General features: G+C 43.4%; 1 protein-coding gene across 1 annotated transcript in view; it reads right to left on the reverse strand.

The window, feature by feature from the left end:
• Window positions 1-5,607, reverse strand: part of LOC127751381 (uncharacterized) — a 6,862-nt gene that overhangs the window by 508 nt on the left and 747 nt on the right. The window lies entirely within an intron of this gene.

Below are 5,607 nucleotides of genomic sequence, written 5' to 3' on the forward strand. Positions count from 1 at the left end.
ATGGCAGTTGGAGCTTCGCCGAGCCGCCGCTAGGGCCCACTTCCCGCCAAGTGATTCAAAGTGGTAGGCGGCGACGCGAGGCTACCTCACGGTGTGTTGGGCGCTATGAGAAATTACCAAGCCACCTTGACGCTGGTGGGCGAACCTGGTAGGTCGGACGGGGGACGTCGTCAGGAAAGTCATGCTTGCGATTGGTAGGTCTAGTCTTGCGAAATATTCAGCTCCACTCCAGAGATAGGTCAAATTTCAGGCGAATGCCTTCCCCCTTACGTAAACGCGTGCGTACGGTCGGTAGGTCTAGTCTCGCCAAATATTCAGCTCCACTCCTGAGGTAGGACAGATTTTGGGCGAATGTCTTCCCCCACACAAAGGGAAGCCTACTCCCGGAGGACCGCGTTGATCTACTGAGGGCAGCTTTCGGGCGTGTGCTTGCACCACCTCGCCAAAAGCCGAGTAGGTCAAAAATGAGTAGGGCCTGTGATATACACCCAGAGCAAAACGGAGAAAATTTTCGTTCGAAGGGGTCTACTTTCACAAGCTACTCCTTAGGAGACCATCCAATATTTTTGGAAATTATTTTTGGGCCACTTTTGTGAGAGAAACTCCCTGTAGCGCCCAAACGGTGGGAGATAGAGCAAAACGGACGAAATTTTCGTCCATAGAGCTCTACTCTCTCAAGTTACCCCTTAGGCATCATAATGAAAAATATTTTTTGCAACTATTTTGGCCTTTCCTGTTTTCTTCGATACCCCCTTTCAGCCCCTTAGGGGTGGCTGGCAGGATTTGCCGTAGGCGTTTTGTTTTGCGGGAGTGAACCTTGAGATCCCCTGAAAATTTGAAGTCTCTAGCATATCTCCTTGTGGAACAGACAGACACACAGACACAGACAAGACGTCGTTTGCGTAAGCCCGCTGGATAGCTTTTTCAAAGCAGAAGGGCGGGCTAAAATGCCACCACTTTTGGATTTTCGTTATCGTCGCAAGAATTGGAAGATAGATAAAAATCACACTATGTGCGACAGTCTTCTGTTACTAGGGAACCGGTCCAGGGGTCGTAAACCATACACTCGACCTTGAAATTGTAGAGCAGAGCTCTCTGATGAAAACAAAATATGGTATTTTTTCCCGTCAAAATTTGAGACACCTGGAACTTTTACCGTACAGGTCTCAGGCCTCTACGGGAAAAGTTCCAGGTGTCTCAAATTTTGACGGAAAAATTTCGTTCACATCTTGTTTTTAGCAGAGAGCCCCGTTCTACAACTTCAAGGTCGAGTTTTTGGTCTACGAGCCCCTAGACCGTTTTTAACCTTACTAATCCGACGTTTTTGCGATTTTCGGTATTTTTTCACTAGGGTCCTACCCTAAATCAGCAATCGTATCAGTGTAAGTGTTGTTATTTAATTGCTATGTGCAAAGCCAATCAGGTGAGGATTGGAGTGGAGCCTCCGGAGTGTAGACCCAGCCGTTTGCCGCCTCGCCGTACCCAGAGCCTGTGACGTGACCCCTATGCTTGATCGGCGCGGCTCAAATGATGACTTTTCTTGGGAGAGTGGGGCGTCCCGGGGCCATCCGGGCCATCCTGCTTCCGCATTTCCGCGCTGGTCCCCCGCCCTTTAATCCCCCAACCAGATTAGCGCGGCTCAAAAGGCGAACCCCCCCACCGCCATCGGGGGGGGCGGGATCTCCGCCAAGCCACGGGGTGCAGTTTGACGGGGTGCAAGGGTGGGCTGGCGCGGGCGGGCCTCCGGCCTTACGGCGACGACCTACAACAAAAAGACCATGTTAGAGGTCGCATCAACTGAAAGAGAAGCAGGACGGAGTGATACTCACCGGGCGCTCCGCCGCCTCCTTCACTGCCTCCGTGGCCGCCTTGGCGGCATACTTGGCAGCGCGGCGTCCAGCCGCCTCCGCGCGGCGCACCGCCTCCCTCAAGGCCGCTGGAGTGACGGCGGCGAGGGGTAAAAAACTCTGAAATCGGTGTACAAATGTCGTGAAATGGCGTTGAAATGAATTGAAATAGTCTAAAATGGTCTGAAATATTTTGAAATGGCCTGAAATGGTTTGAAATGGCTTTAAAGGACATGAAATGCTCCCTGACCTCAAGCAAGGACATTTATTATATTGCTGGCTCTATCATGCGGGGCTATTTAAAAATTGCGAAAAGATTTCCAAAGAGTACTATATGGCATGAAGTTGTGAGTGCATTGCAATCAAAGGTTCTAATTGAAAAGCCGGAAGGGGATATCAGCACAGATGCAGAATGGACTAATGATGTTGACAGAGGTGGTTTACTCTACATTAATGCAAAGTGCCAAGATTTATTTGTTAAGGTATGTAAGGTCATTTTTTCGCATGAAAAGAAAGATGGTTCAATTGAATACGAAGCTGTTATAGACAAAATTCTGAATTCTGAACTAACTCTTGACTGGAATAATATTATTGGTACGTCACTTAGTGACACTGTTTCTCTGATCTTATTTAGTGATGTTGTGCAGTTTTTCTGTAAAACATGTGGGCGTGGTATTGCAAAGAGGAGATTAAACTTTGTCAGGCGTAAGCCTGTGGCATCTTTGACTACAAGGCATTTGGCTTCCAGCCGCAAAAACCGTTGTATTTTGATTAATAGAGTGGCGCTCTTATCTAATCACAAACAAATGTTCCTTAGTTGACTAAGTGGAAATATTTTATGTGTAGCAATATTAGTTACCTATTCAAACATTCTGCTGATTTTGTACTAGTGTACATTTATGTTTGCATTTTAAAGTTGACAGTATTATTTTTGTTTTTTATTTTATGCTGTGACAAGATCATATTTATTTTTGTTTCTCTTTGATTTCATTTTATGTGGTACTAAACAATAGTACCAAACTTGTTTAACTGACTGTAACTTAAGTACAAGAAATTTAAGACAATATCTCATATATTTGTTTAATAAAACATCTTATTCTGAAGTCATAATTTTATTTTTACCAAGACAACAGCCATATTACAGAATGTATATATTTAGTCGCATAAAAAGACAACAATCTGTCAAACATTTAAACATTTAATAACACTTGCTATAATACAAATGACAATAGAATTTTTTGAAGCACTGTAATAAACTATAAACAGGGTCACATTCTATACATAACACAATTATCGAATAAGTCTATTCTTTAAGTGTACTGAACTTGGGAACCCTGACACATTTCCTTTTGGGCAGTGGTTCATTTGTGACTTCTACCACTCTTGCTTCTTCGCCTGAATTGCCTTTCCTCTTCCTCATTCCCAGTTGGCCGATGGTGTGAAGAGCTCTCAGCCTGTTGAGTACTTGTGCAAGGTTTGGGTTGGTGCTACCTCCCTGCCCTGCCCTGACTTAACTGAACTGCTGTTCGAGAGGATCTTGAGTAAAAATTCGGGCATTTATGAAAGACACGCCTTCATCCAGAAGAAAGTGGACAAGGGGCTTGAAGGCTAAAGTTGTTATACGAATGCCCTCCAACGTCTCTCTACTCAGTCTTCTTTTACATGCAGGGGTATCTGTTTCAGAATTGAACACAGCATTTTCAATTTCACTTACATCATTGTCTGGGGAGTCAGCAGCTACTGAGTTATCAGCAGCAGCTGTGCTTACATTAATTGATTGGTCAGCAGCACTTTCTGATTCTCTCTGCATTTATCTAAGTACTTTAGAAAATCATCTAACAAATCGAATCGAGGATCTTCCTTGGATTGATATGGGTGCAAATTTTCATTCCTAGTTTTCCTTCCTTGTGAACTGTGTGCACAGTTTAAGCAGTCAAACCACCGATTAACATGGTCAATAAACAGTACAGTTTCTGTAGCATCATACCATCCCTGTTTTTCCATGTCCCTTGCTACAGTGTTACTCAAAACTTGGCCAGCAAGATTAACTTTCATGCGCGCATAGGAATCAGGGTAGACATTTTGGGCATTCAGTTTATAGGATTTTCTGAGAGTTTTCTTTACTTTCTCATCATAGAGTCTAATGACAAAATCCCATGGAATTTTCTTGCCATTTTTCACCATTTTTCTTCTGGATTTTTTGTTGTCCCATCTTGAATTAAGTAGGCAATTTCTGATGGTCTTCAATAGGTGGGGCACATCAGAAATAAAGTACAACTTCCGGCCTCGTGCAGCTCTGTTCACAGTGTCAAACACTATTCCACTTTCATGCTGAGTAGCAGGCTTGTGTTTCTTGAAGGAAGCACGGTTGACTGATGATCCATCACACACAACAGCAACAACAGCAATAGAATGTTTCTCCAGGTCCCCAATCACATGCCAAGTCCACTGTTTCAGTTGGTTAGCAGAGAGGTTTGACACAGCATAGGTAGCTACCACCTCTTTGATACCATTGGACACACCTTTAATCATGTAAACAAGAACTTTTGATGCCATTGTATTTTCTGATTCCAAGGGTGCTGTGGTATCAAGCAAATCTTCCAAACTTTTAACTTCACTCTCTATGGTATCCAAAGAAGTGTAACCAACCATTTTACCACTAGATTTAAGAAACACAAGGTTTTGGGATATATACATTTCATCCATCATTAACACATGATACTTTTTATGCTTCTCTGGAAATTTACTGATACGGTCTACAAAAGACTCCAACACTACTCTATCCACTCCCTCCTTCAAAGGTTTTACATGAGAGCAATCAAACAGGGTCATACTGCAAGGTAATTTAATCATTCCTGTTTGACTAACTAATTCATATGCAGTTGGGGAAGTTAAGTGCAAAGCCAGGGCAAATCTAATCATGGTGGGGTGCCACCTCATCCCACAGGCTTTTTTCTGCTGTGATGCTTTGATCTGTTGCTGGAGGAAGATTGACTGTGCAGGAGTAACATTAGCATCTCTCAGTAATTCAGAAAAACAATCACCAAGTTTTGTAGGAATTACAAGGCCTTGTTTCTGAATGACCTCCTCCATACGCTGCTGTAGGCGATACCTTTTCTTCTTTAAATTGTCAGCTTCCGTTCTTAAATCTTTCAATTTCTTGAGCCTTTGTTCTTCAGTGAGGTGGATATTACCAGTATAACGGTGGCGCTCTTCAGCAGCTGCAGCTTTTTTTCTTCTACGTAAGGGTCCATACATTTTCTTACATTCCACACAACGCCACTTCTCAGAAGGCAACAACATAGAGCAATTAAATGCCCTGAAGGTTTCAATATATCTACACTCAGCAAACATGTTTCGGTCGACCTCCCCAAAGGAACATGATGCCCAACCAGGTTGCAAAATTACGTCATCATAGCCAGCACAGATAGACATCCGCTCAATATTATCTACTATTGCTGCTGCCCTGTCAACAAAATTGTCCACGGTGTCCAGCCTCAGAGGAAGGGGAGTAAGCTTAACTTTCTCAACAAAAGCATCACAGTTAACAGGCTTAGAGTTCACAAACAGTTCAACAGCTTCTCCAGGATAAAAAAAAAACACTACGTTGAATACAAGCACTCTTTTGCAGGGAAACTTTGATGACGTGAATTTTGTCCCTGTCAGCAATACACATCCAAGACCGTCTAAGAAATTGCTCAAGTTTCTCTTTCACAAGTAGAAATATTTCTTCTGAGACGGCCCCTGAATCTTCCACCTC

Source organism: Frankliniella occidentalis, unplaced genomic scaffold, assembly GCF_000697945.3.
Source record: "Frankliniella occidentalis isolate FOCC.00 unplaced genomic scaffold, Focc_3.1 Scaffold457, whole genome shotgun sequence".
Taxonomy (NCBI): domain Eukaryota; kingdom Metazoa; phylum Arthropoda; class Insecta; order Thysanoptera; family Thripidae; genus Frankliniella; species Frankliniella occidentalis.